The 13,846-nt window shown below is 47.6% G+C and overlaps 1 protein-coding gene across 1 annotated transcript in view; it reads left to right on the top strand.

Annotated features, from left to right (window-relative positions):
• LOC136607684 (zinc finger protein 271-like) overlaps positions 1-13,846 on the top strand; it is a 521,708-nt gene that overhangs the window by 306,299 nt on the left and 201,563 nt on the right. The window lies entirely within an intron of this gene.

The following is a 13,846-nucleotide window of genomic DNA, read 5'->3' as shown; positions in this document are numbered from 1 at the left end:
TAAAAGTCTTGCTGCCAAAAATCTCTACCCTGAGAATGAATTGCCTATTTTTTAGGCTGGAAAACCCTTTTTCATAATGAGATAGTTTTTCTTTTTTTTCCTCTTTTGTTGTTTTTTTACATATGTATATTTCAACAGCCATAATTTTATTGACTTCCCTGTTGACGGCCACATACGTCCTGCCTCTACAATTTCCTAACTCCTATTTGCCCGGAATTGGCCTTTAGTCATGGAAGATGTTACTATTATTTCTATAGAGGAGCTTCTAACAGATAATAATTCGGTTGAACTTGCATCATAATATTTCCAACACTGAGTTTTACAAGTCTTTAAGAATTTGTCATATTATGCATAAAAGTGCAATTACTACTCCCATCTTTCCCAAATCTGCTTTTATCTAATATTCAGTGCCTTAACATCTTCAAGAGGGCATCTATTATTCCTACTATGACTCCTTTTTATCTATCCTTCAAAAAATAAAAACATCAAAATTGTTAAAATGGAAGAAGACCTTGATCCTCAATTCCCACTGAATGATTGGCATAGAGCTCAAGCCAACGCTGTGCCACACTATTTCAGCTTGGGTAAGAAAAAGCATCAAAAGCCCATTCTCATTGGAAAATGGTCCAAAAATGTATTTTTACAATGGTAACTTACGCAATCAAGAATTTCCAAAAACAATATGTCAGTATCTGCTGTAAGACAGAAAAGCACCTACTTCAAGATGTGCTGGTCTTGTCTTGCTGCTCATTCATTTTGACAAGACCCTTTTGTACTCTTAAATCTTAATCTGCTATTCTTCAATAGAATTGCCGGAGGTTAGGCAATGGTTAAAAATAAGTATTTTCCTTCTCTATCTGTGCAAGATTCATCTCTCTGTTATGAGGTTGATAATTTGCCATCCTGTTACACTCATTAATAACTTCGAAAGGGTTGTTTATCCGGGGATTATTCTGATTGCCAGATTGAAGTCAGGAAATATTTTTTCCCCTTAACCCCTTGAGTGGCATGCCCGGAAATTTTCCGGGACGAGCTCCACTGCTCATAGCAACGTAGCCCGGAAGGTTTCCGGGCTATGTATCACTATGGGAGCTGCAGAGCACAATGCCACAAGCTGTGACACTGTGCTCTGCCTGCACAGAGATCCACAGAGAACAAAGCAAGGGCTTTGAAAAACCAGCAGAAGATATTGCCGATATGTCGGCAATCTCCTGCTTTGTTTACAGGTTGCCATAGAGACCATCGGCTTGTCAGAAGCAAGCCGATGGTCTCTGTGGCAGGGAGAGCTGGTTGTTAGCTGTCAGAGGACAGCTAGGTACCAGCTCTTACAGCAGAGATCAGAGAAAACCTCCGATCTCTGCTGTGTTAACCCTTTACATGCTGCAGTCTGTGACTGCAGCATGTAAAGGGCTGTCACTGCAGCATGTAAAGGGCTGTCACCATCGGACCCCCGGAATGTGATCAGGGGTCGTGATGGGTCCCTGTGGAAGTCCCCTAAAGGGACAAAAAAAAAATTAAAAAAAAAAAAGTTAAAAAATTATAAAAACACTTGTCTCCCTTTTACTTTTTGAAAAAATCAAAAATACAATCACACATGTGGTATCCATGTGTCGTAATGACCCAGAGAAGGAAGATAATCCATTATTTAACCCCTTAATGACATGGCCTCTTTTTTTCTTTTTTCCCCATTTCTGTTTTTCCTCCCTCCTGTTTAAAAAATCACAACTTGTCCCGTAAAAAACAAGCCCTTATATGGCCATGTCAATGGAAAAATGAAAAAGTTATGGCTCTTGAGACGCAACTGCAAAATTAGTTGAAATTCAATGATTAGACCATTTTAAAAAACCTGCCCTGGTGGGCACGACAGGGTGGTAGGAAACCCACCACTCAAGGGGTTAAATGGAGAGGATTGGCTTCTACCTCATTGGGATTTTGCCTTCCTCTAGATCAACATTGAGGCGTAATAGGCTGAACTGGATGGACAAATGTTTTTTTTCGGCCTTGCATACTATATTACTATGATCATTGCGGCCCGCATATATATCCCAGCTGTTACCATGCAGGGCGGCGCTGGGTCCCGCGGCCAGCGCGCGTTGCTCCGATGTTGGCTCCGGCGTCCCGGAGCTCTGCTGTCGGGGCTCTCCCGGTGGCGTGGAGCAGCCAGTGTGCAGCGGCATGGGCGTGTCCGCCCGTAGGGTGCCACTCGCTCTCCTCCACCTTCCATATGCAACAGTGGGAGAGTCGGCTCCTCCCACTCTCCGCCCCTGGGTGGAGGCTTTAAGTTAAAAGGCTGGCAGTGACCTGAGCTCACTGCCAGTTATTGGTTCTGTTAGGCTCTAGTCAGGTCTGTCTCAGTCTGCTCTAGTTGATAGTCAGTGTCCTTCCTGTTTGCCTGTGAACTCCATCTCCAGCCTTACTCTGCCTTGTAAGTTCTGTTGGTCTGTTCCACCTGCCTCTTCTGTCGGCACTCTGTCCCCCGTTAGTTAAGTTCCATCTAGGTAGTCGCCAGGTCGCTAGCCAGAGCAGGGACCACCGTCCAGTTGTCCGCCTGGGGTTAGCCAGGGCCGAGGCAAGTAGGCAGGGACAGTGGGGTGCGGGAAGTTCAGGGCACCCCACCTGGCGTTCGGGGGGCAGAGTGCCGTAACATAATAACTGGCCCTTAAAAACTGTTTTGTCATGGAGGCGATCAGTTCCCTCACGAACCAGCTGCAGGCCCTGGTGCCTGTGATCCAGGATTTATCCGCCCGCATGGTGGCCCAGGAGCAGTGGGGGGTGTCGCAGGGGCCGGACGCCGCAACCAGCCCAGAACCCAAGTGCCCTCTTCCCGAGGTGTTTTCTGGGGAGAGGAACAAGTTTTTTGTTTTCCAACAGGCGTGTCGCCTGTTTTTTCAGATGCGTCCCCGTTCTTCCGGGTCGGAGGCTCAGAGGGTCGGGCTGATAATGTCCCTGCTGTGGGGCTCTGCCCAGACCTGGGCGTTTTCCATCCCCGAGGGTTCCTCCTGCCTGCAGTCCGTGGACTCCTTTTTCCAGGAACTTGGGGGTATCTTCGACGAACCGGACCGAGCGGGGTTGGCGGTTTCGCGGTGGTTGGCGCTGCGGCAGGGGTCGTCTTGTGTGGAGGATTATTGCTCCAACTTCAGACGCTATGCGGGGGATACGACATGGAACGATAGCGCTCTGAAAGACGCTTTTCTGCAGGGCCTCTCGGACGCAGTTAAAGACCTGTTAATTTCCCATCCCGTTCCCGGGTCCTTAAGGGAGGCTATGGAGCTAGCGGTGAAGGCAGATAGGAGGCTCAGGTCTAGGAAGCAGGACAGGCAGACCCGTAGAGTCAGGGAGGTCGGTTGCCCTGGTCCCTCTTCCTCCTTACCAGTCTCTGTGCCCGAGCCGATGGAGGTGGATCCGCTGGACCCCAAAGAGCGACGCCGGATCCGTTTGTTGCATCGTCTCTGCCTCTACTGCGGGAAAGCTGGACATCGGGTGATAACCTGCCCACTGAGGTCTCAATGCTCGCAGCCAGAACCGGCGGAAAACTCCGAGTCCTAGGCGATTGTAGGGAGGATCGCCTAGGACTTCAGGTACTTCCTAAACTTTTGGTACCGTGTCATGTTAGATTCCGGGATTTTTCCCGATCAGGGCAGGCGTTTATTGATTCCGGAGCAGCCGCTAACTTGATAAGTCTGTGTTTTGTCTGTTCTCTGAGGGCGGAATTTGTGGCGCTGAAGACCCCAATTCATTTTACCAGTATTGATGCTACCCCTCTCTCTACAGGCCTGGTACGATGGAGGACCCCAAGATTACAGTTCACGGTGGGGATCCTCCACTCGGAAGAACTGTCTTTCCTGGTTATGGAAAAAATGTCAGTTGATGTGGTGCTTGGTATGCCCTGGTTGGCACTGCACAATCCCCAATTTGATTGGTCCACCCGGGAATTGACTCATTGGGGATCAGCCTGTCATAATCACCTGTCTACCATAGCTGTGTGCTCCGCAGATACGGTGCTCATTCCAGAGTATTTGTCAAACTTTCAGGATGTATTCTCCAAAAAACTGTCTAAGGCTCTGCCTCCTCATAGGGAGTGGGACTGTGGTATTGATCTGATTCCCGACAGTCCCATCCCTAAGGGAGCCATTTTCAATTTGTCAGGCCGTGAGCATGAAGCCCTCAAGTCCTATGTCTCGGAGGCTCTGGCCAACCGACATATCCGGCCGTCCAGGTCCCCTGCCGGGGCAGGTCTTTTCTTTGTAGAGAAGAAGGACGGGACACTAAGGCCTTGTGTGGATTATCGGGCCTTGAATAAAATCACTGTGAAGAACCAGTGCTCCTTGCCCCTAATTCCTGACTTGTTGAATCAGGTGGTAGGGGCCCACTGGTTCTCCAAACTGGACTTGCGGGGGGCTTACAATTTAATTCGCATTAGAGAGGGAGATGAATGGAAGACGGCGTTCAACACCCCATTAGGACATTTTGAATGTCTGGTCATGCCTTTGGGACTTTGTAACGCCCCCGCTGTGTTTCAGGGTTTTATGAACGCGGTCTTTCACGACTTCCTGGGGGTATTTCTGGTCATCTATCTTGACGACATTCTGGTGTACTCGCCTGACTGGGACTCACATGTGCGGCACCTGAGGTTGGTCCTGACCCGTTTGCGCAAGTATCAACTTTTTGTCAAGTTAGAGAAATGTACATTTGGTTCTAAACAAGTATCCTTCCTTGGTTATGTAATCTCACCCACGGAGATTCAGATGGAGTCTGATAAAGTAGCAGCAATCTCCCAATGGGTCAGACCAGACAACCTCAAGGCTCTCCAGCGGTTCTTAGGTTTTGCAAATTTTTACCGCAAATTCATTAGGAATTACTCAGTTATTGCTCAACCTCTGACCGACCTGACTAAGAAGGGGGCCGACTTGGGTAAGTGGTCGCCTGCAGCCCTTGAGGCCTTTAGCCGTCTAAAAAGGGCATTTACGACTGCCCCAGTGCTAATACAGCCGACGCACGACTACCCTTTTTTATTGAGGTAGATGCGTCTGAAATGGGGACAGGAGCAGTACTGTCGCAGGAAGTCAGTGGGAGGTCTGGGTATAGCCCATGTGCGTTCTTTTCGCGGAAGTTCAATTCAGCAGAGCGCAACTACGACGTGGGTAACCATGAATTATTGGCTATCAAATGGGCTCTGGAAGAGTGGCGACACCATCTTAAGGGTGCTAGACACCCAATTACCGTATATACTGATCACAAGAATCTGGTATATCTCGCCAATGCGAAAAGACTCACAGCTCGTCAAGCCAGGTGGGCGTTGTTTTTCGCCAGGTTTAATTTTGTAGTGACATATATCCCAGGAGAGAAGAACGTGAAGGCGGACGCCCTGTCACGGAGTTTCGGGGTACCGGATAGTGAGACCAGGACTCCCGAGAATATCTTAGCCCCCGGCGTGGTGGTGGCAGCTGTAGAGTCTAACTTTGTCCCTCAACTACAGGATGCTCAGCAGGGCGCTACTTCGGGGGTGCCGGAGGGCAGATGGTTTGTGCCAGAGACCCTACGCCCTAGAGTCATGGATGAGTCTCACTCGTCGGTTCTCGCCGGGCATCCAGGGTTTCAGGGGACCTTGGAGCTTTGTTCTAGACACTTCTGGTGGCCAGGCATGTCTCAGGAGATCCGCGACTTCGTGAGGGGTTGCTCGGTCTGTGCTCACAATAAGAGTCTGCGCCATCCTCCGGAGGGCCCTCTGAGACCGCTAGCGGTTCCTTCCAGTCTATGGTCGCACTTATCAGTAGATTTCATCACTGACCTACCAGAATCCCAGAAGTGCACCACTATCTTAGTGGTGGTCGACCGGTTCTCAAAGATGGCACATTTTGTGGTGTTAAAAAAAGCTACCCTCGGCAAAAGAATTCGCCACGATTTTTGTAAAGGAAATAATTCGCCTACATGGGGTTCCCCAAAATATTGTATCTGATCGAGGGGTTTGTGTCGCAGTTTTGGCGTGCCTTCTGCAGAAACCTGGGAGCGTTGCTTTTCTTCTCTTCAGCGTTCCACCCACAGACTAATGGTCAGACTGAGCGGAAGAACCAAGATTTAGTGCAATATTTACGGTTGTTTGCTAGCGAAAAGGCCCATCAGTGGGCAGAGTTTGCACTAAACAACCGCCTTTGTTCTTCCATTGGGGTGTCTCCATTTTTTTGTGTATACGGTCAGCATCCTCGCTTCCTTACAGCAATCCCTACTCCGTCGGTCTGTCCTGCAGCTGATGTCGCCACAGATACGCTTCGGGGAGTATGAAAAGAGGTACAGAGAAATTTGGAGGCAGCGGGGGCCCGTATGCAGTTGCGTAGTGGGAAGAGTCTGTCCGTGTCTGAACCTTACAGAGTGGGACAGAAGGTATACCTGTCTTCTAAAAATCTCAAATTGCGGGTCCCGTCCTTAAAGCTGGTGCCACGTTACGTGGGGCCGTTTGCCATCACACGTGTGGTGAACCCACTCGCCTACGAGCTGGGGTTGCCAGCCACATGGAGGGTTCACAGGGTATTCCATAAGTCGCTATTGAAACCTTTTGTCCCTTCGGTGATGCCCACCTCCGGTCCCCCTCCGCCCAACCTGGTCCGGGATGAAGTTGAATACGAGGTCCAGGAGATACTGGATTCTCGTTGGTGTCGAGGAACCCTACAATATTTGGTGGCCTGGAAGGGTTTTCGACCAGAAGATCATTCCTGGGTGGCCGCATGTGATGTTCACGCTCCCGTGTTGGTACAGCGGTTCCACCGTCGTTTTCCGGATAAGCCTGGTCGAGTTTCCGGGGGCCCGGAGGTCCCCCGTCAGAGGGGGGTTAATGTTATCATGCAGGGCGGCGCTGGGTCCCACGGCCGGCGCGCGCCACTCCGATGTCTGCTCCGGCGTCCCGGAGCTCTGCTGTCGGGGCTCTCCTGGCGGCGTGGAGCAGCCAGTGTGCAGCGGCGTGAGCGTGTCCGCCTGTAGGGTACCGCCTGCTCTCCTCCACCTTCCATATGCAACAGTGGGAGAGTCGGCTCCTCCCACTCTCTGCCCCTGGGCGGAGGCTTTAAGTTAAAGGGCTGGCAGTGACCTGAGCTCACTGCCAGTTATTGGTTGTGTTAGCCTTTAGTCAGGTCTGTCTCAGTCTGCTCTAGTTGATAGTCAGTGTCCTTCCTGTTTGCCTGTGAGCTCCATCTCCAGCCTTACTCTGCCTTGTAAGTTCTGTTGGTCTGTTCCACCTGCCTCTTCTGTCGGCACTCTGTCCCCTGTTAGTTAAGTTCCATCTAGGTAGTCGCCAGGTCCCTAGCCAGAGCAGGGACTGCAGCCCAGTTGTCTGCCTGGGGTTAGCCAGGGCCGAGGCAAGTAGGCAGGGACAGTGGGGTGCGGGAGGTTCAGGGCACCCCACCTGGTGCTCGGGGGGCAGAGTGCCATAACACCAGCCGTAGGGAGACAAGTGACTCCATCTTCTATACACATCTTCACTGTGAAAGTACCCCAGAAATATTAGATTAGATAATCTGTTCTATTATTAAAATATAACTTTTATTATAGGACTTTATTTAAAATACACTAAATCACACCACCAAATGGCCCAGCACACATCAGAAAACTAGACGAACATAAACATACAAACACCCAAAGAACATACACGACAGGGGATAGGTATATCACCTTATCGTGGTGATCCGCTATACCGATGTTAATTACCGTTCCCTTAATAGATTTACAGGTACGGTTATATTGCTATTTATACAGTGGTAATAACGGTATAAATTTTATTTCAGAAGGCTAAGGATGATAGACAAATAATATTTAATCGACGCGTTTCTTCGGCCCTGATGTAATAAGTGAGCCGATTCATCAGGATCAAGACAAATAGCCTCTGTCTTTTGTACTCAAATGCCCCGAATGAAGAATGGTTCGTAGGGCTTATAACACTTATATGTAGTTAGTTCGTGATTATTTCTATTGTCCTTCTAGAGGTACAGGTGGTCGGCGCCTGCGACCGATAATACCACTGGTTTATACTGTATTTAACATGGTGGTATATTTGCCTGGGCACAGAATTGCCTGAAGTGTTTCTAGTACTTGTGATGGAGTAATTGAGAGGGTTAAAGAGTGTAACTCAAGTATATGGGGATATCCCCTCTTTTTGCGATCAGAGCCGATGTTGGCACTTGCATCAAATATGTGGATGATGTGGTATTTGATGCTTATACACACATCTCCAAAGTGTTTATGCCCAATGGCTAAAGATCGCACTGTTTAATATATCAGTGTTAGAGTGCTCTGTTTTTAGGCTAGGAGGACTGATAGTCATCAGAGCATCCACTTAAGATAGTACAGAAAAAGCCCTGAGAAATTCAGATAACATATGTCTCAGTTTTGGGCAATCTGTGCTTATCTAGTTGGAAGTCCGGACGTGCATTCACGCCCTAGAGCGGGATGTCAGTATGGGCTAAGACGCTGTGAAGTGCAGACATAGAGGTGTTTGAGGAGTGCAGGGCTCTTGCTGGAGGCTACAATCAAGTATAGTTTCTACCAACTCTAGGGCGTGAATGCACGTCCGGACTTCCAACTAGATAAGCACAGATTGCCCAAAACTGAGACATATGTTATCTGAATTTCTCAGGGCTTTTTCTGTACTATCTTAAGTGGATGCTCTGATGACTATCAGTCCTCCTAGCCTAAAAACAGAGCACTCTAACACTGATATATTAAACAGTGCGATCTTTAGCCATTGGGCATAAACACTTTGGAGATGTGTGTATAAGCATCAAATACCACATCATCCACATATTTGATGCAAGTGCCAACATCGGCTCTGATCGCAAAAAGAGGGGATATCCCCATATACTTGAGTTACACTCTTTAACCCTCTCAATTACTCCATCACAAGTACTAGAAACACTTCAGGCAATTCTGTGCCCAGGCAAATATACCACCATGTTAAATACAGTATAAACCAGTGGTATTATCGGTCGCAGGCGCCGACCACCTGTACCTCTAGAAGGACAATAGAAATAATCACGAACTAACTACATATAAGTGTTATAAGCCCTACGAACCATTCTTCATTCGGGGCATTTGAGTACAAAAGACAGAGGCTATTTGTCTTGATCCTGATGAATCGGCTCACTTATTACATCAGGGCCGAAGAAACGCGTCGATTAAATATTATTTGTCTATCATCCTTAGCCTTCTGAAATAAAATTTATACCGTTATTACCACTGTATAAATAGCAATATAACCGTACCTGTAAATCTATTAAGGGAACGGTAATTAACATCGGTATAGCGGATCACCACGATAAGGTGATATACCTATCCCCTGTCGTGTATGTTCTTTGGGTGTTTGTATGTTTATGTTCGTCTAGTTTTCTGATGTGTGCTGGGCCATTTGGTGGTGTGATTTAGTGTATTTTAAATAAAGTCCTATAATAAAAGTTATATTTTAATAATAGAACAGATTATCTAATCTAATATTTCTGGGGTACTTTCACAGTGAAATTGTATTTCATTTGAAGGACCCCACCTGTCCCAGTGACGATTCTATACACATCTGGTTCAAAAAATCCAAAAGGTGAAAGGAATACAAGACCTAACGGGCCATCTTCGGGGATGTCAAAATAAGTTTAAACTTACCTGGTACTATCTGTTGTCCCTTATGTTGTGATTCATTCTTCTGATCCTTTTTCACCTAGAAACTAATCGTTGTTTTGTCTATACTTCCCCTTCATCTCCTTTTCTTTCACCTGTTCTCTTTCCACTCCCTTCTCCCCCCTTTTTTTTTAATCCTCATTGTATTTCTACTTTAATTTTGCTCTCTGATACCAGTCGGTGGACAATATATCATTTCCCCCAAAATAAACCCTATCCTGATAATAAGCCCTACCCTTATTTTCAGGGGGAGGTGGGGTGGAGGAGACCTTGACATATAAGCCCTCCCCTGAAAATAAGCCCTAGCTACACTAGGTTTAAAAAAAAGAATATCCACCTAGCCGCCGGCATCTGTGTCCCTCACGCTGGTCTCCAGTGCTGTGACAGGCTGCAGTCCTCAGCGCTGATAGGATTCTCTTGTGGTGACAAGGCTTTGAACACCCTGCCTTCCGTTAACAGAGCGCTGTGATTGGATCGAGCGTCAGCCAATCAAAGCCGGCGCTCAATCATTCACAGCCTTTCAGTGAATATCACTGAATGGCTGTGATTGGTTCATCGAGCATCAGCTCTGATTAGCTGGCCCTCGATCCAATCACAGCGCTCACCGGGGGCGGGGTATTTAAAACCCTGTTACCAGGAGAAGAGAATCCTGTCAGTGCTGAGGACTGCAGCAGTGTGGGGACCAGCAGGAGGGACACAGATGGCGGTGGCTGGGTGAGGATAAGTCAAAAATTAATATAAGACAGTGTCCTATTTTCGGGGAAACATGGTACCATTTCTGTATCTTATTTTGTTTTGGACTTTAGATGTGTATTTTATTAATTGGGATTTCAGCACGTTTTTGGCCGCTCTTTATGTCTTCTCGCCCCTTGTTATGATTTTCCATTCTCGGGAGTAGTTTCTTTTACTATTAAGTCCTGGCGTCATGTTTTATTTGTCAAATCTATTCCTCCATTTCAAGAATCCATATGTTTTGCGATAAAATTAAAAAATAAGACAGTCATGTTCACTACTCTAATTCCCTGTGGGTCCAGCACCACCAGTCCTGTTTACATTGGCTACAGTGGTCAAATGTGCATAGGGAACATCACCGCTTCAGCCGATCACTGGTCTCAAAGGTATGTAACTCTACACTGCTGTGGCCTGTGATTGGTTACAGGAGTCGTGTGTATATGGAATAAGTTATATATCAAGCTTGATAAAGACCCTTTTTTACTAGTCGAAACGTCCCTGGTTATTTTTATGGGGCAATAAGGAGTTTATTTTTATTCATCTCATGCTGCCTGGACTATATAACTTATTTGGACAAGTATTTGGGTCGTGATCCACACCCCTAACGGGCTGTGCATTTTTCCTCCTTGCCTTGGAACGAGGCTTGTAAAACACCAGGGGACTAACTGCTCTCCAGATGCTGCTGTCTGTACAATGTTTGCTGTGTGTATACGGGATGTCACCACTACAACCAATATGAATACTGATGGACATTGAGAATGGAAGTTGTTGTCCTGGACCAGCAAGGATTAGAGTGGCCAGTACGGCTTTCTTTATTTTTAACCATATCTTACCATCTGTCATTTTTTCCTACAACATGGAAGGTCTTTTTTAATATTCCCTAATTTTTTATTTAATTTATAATCCCTAAACATTTCAGAATTGTAATTAGTCACATCATTTTAGCTACTGGGATAACATTGGCAAGAAATTCAAAGCTTTTAAACTTCATGAACAGAAATAATTGGATTGGTATTGTAACTCTCCACGCGGGAAGAAATGTCAACATGCTACATTTGGACATCATCCCATTCTGACTGTCTCCCTCGCATTGTCCGCGGTGCCGTGTTCATCATTGTAATGTATCGTAGCGGTAATACTTTGACCTGTTTTTCTCCACAATTTTCTTCTATTTAACCACAAAAACATCAACTTCTTTCTTCTTATTTTAATAAATCTAGTTGCTGTAATTCTATGTACCTTTGTATTACCTCTTTATTGTACAGTTGATTAATATTTTATGAAAATTATTTAAATATAGAGATGAGCGAGCACCAAAATGCTCGGGTGCTCGTTGCTTGAGTTGAACTTTCTGCGATGCTCGAGGATTCGTTTCGAGTAACGAACCCCATTGAAGTCAATGGGCGACTCAAGCATTTTTGTATATCGCCGATGCTCGCTAAGGTTTTCATTGGTGAAAGTCTGCAAAGCCCAAGAAAGTGATGGAAACAACACAGAAACGGATAGGGCAGGCGAGGGGCAACATGCTGGGCTGCATCTCAGGCTTCCAGGTCCCACTATTAAGCCACAATAGCGGCAAGAGTGGGCCCCCCCCCTAACAATTTTTACTTCGAACAAACCCTCATTAGTAAGCCACACCTTAGCTAAGCACCACACTACCTCCAACTAAGCACAAGCACTGCCTGCGGGACACACCCCTGCCTCTTCTCCTGTGTTACATGCTGCCCAACCCCCCCCCCCCACACGACCCAGTGTCCACAGCTCACATCAAAGTGTCCCTGCGCAGCCTTCAGCTGCCCTCATGCCACACGCTGGCCCCATAGCCACACCACCCTCATGTCTATTTATAAGTGCGTCTGCCATGAGGAGGAACCAGAGGCACACACTGCAGAGGGTTGGCAGGGCCAGGCAGCGACCCTCTTTAAAAGGGGCAGGGCGATAGCCCACAATGCTGCACAGAAGCAATGAGAAATCCAATCCAGTGCCACCTCCATCAGGAGCTGCAAATGTGGGCATAGCAATGGGGAATCCATGTGCACACAGTATCATTCTGTCAAGGTGTCGCATAGCTCAATCGACACTGCAAGGGGAAAGCCGTCTGCGTTCTGCCCCCTATCCAAGTCAGTCAGTGTCAAACACCGCAATGGGAACTATGTTTGCACCAACAGCATAGGTGGGTCCTAGGAAACCCAAGAAATGAACAAAAAATTGATCTGAGCGGCCAAACATGGCAGACTTGCACCGCGCCCACGGCATAGGCCTTGGCCCACAGATTCAGCAATCCTAGGCAGGAAGCGGACTTTCAATGCACCCAGGACATAGGCCTCTGCACAAACCCTCAGCAATCGCTGGCCTACAGCGGACTCCAATGCTAGCGTAGCTGTGCACGTCTCATTAGCGCTGTATTTCTCCTGTAGTTTGTCCCAATGCAGTGCCCCGGATAGTAGAGCTAACGTCAGATTAAATACAGGTGGGCTTCGGCCCACACTGCATGCCCCAGTCAGACTGGGTTTTTTTATAAGTATACACAGGCAGGTACAACTCACTAATGTGAAGTCCGTGTGGTCCCACAGCATGGGTGGGTCCCAACAAGCGACCGGCGGTACATAAATAAATCCCATTGCATTGCCCAGCACAGCTGAGGTAGCGTCAGATTAAATGCAGGTGGGCTTTGGCCCACACTGCGTGCCCCAGTCAGACTGGGGTTCTTTATAAGTAGACACATGCAGTTACAACTCCGTGTGGACCCACAGCATGGGTGGGTCCCAGGAAGCCACCGGCGGTACATAAATATATCCCATTGCATTACCCAGCACAGCTGAGGTAACGTCAGATTAAATGCAGGTGGGCTTCGGCCCACACTGCATGCCCCAGTCTGACCGGGGTTTTTAATACATATACACAGGAAGGTACAACTCAATAATGTGAAGTCTGTGTGGACCGACAGCATGGGTGGCTCCCTGGAACCCACCGGCGATACATAAATAGATCCCATTGCAGTGCCCTGGACAGCAGAGCTAACGTCAGATAAAATACAGGTGGGCTGCGGCCAAGAATGTTTTCATTGTTGGAGGAGGGGGATGGGGATATTTTTGAGGCAGTATGTGTCCTGTCCCCGTGTCCGTGGTTATATGCACCTTACCAGTAACCGCGTTGGTGGGATAGTGGTCGCGACTGTGTACCTATTAGCGCGGTTTTATTCCGTTGGTTTTCAGAATGTGGCCAGGATTAAGTGGGCCATGGTGGGGGGCTTTCTTATTGTGTCGTTTAAGGTGAAATTCTTGGACTGCCGCTAGACGGACCACTGCGAAAGCGTTTGCCAAGAATGCTTTCATTATTGCAGGAGGAGGACGGGGATGTTTTTGAGGCAGTACGTGTCCTGTCCCTGTGTCCATGGTTATACTCACCTTACCAGTAACCGCGTTGGTGGGATAGTGGTCGCGACTGTGGACCTATTAGCGTGGTT

This window comes from Eleutherodactylus coqui, chromosome 1 (assembly GCF_035609145.1).
Source record: "Eleutherodactylus coqui strain aEleCoq1 chromosome 1, aEleCoq1.hap1, whole genome shotgun sequence".
Lineage (NCBI taxonomy): Eukaryota > Metazoa > Chordata > Amphibia > Anura > Eleutherodactylidae > Eleutherodactylus > Eleutherodactylus coqui.
Note: the sequence above shows the minus strand (reverse complement) of the source record. Positions and strands in the feature narration are given on the sequence as shown.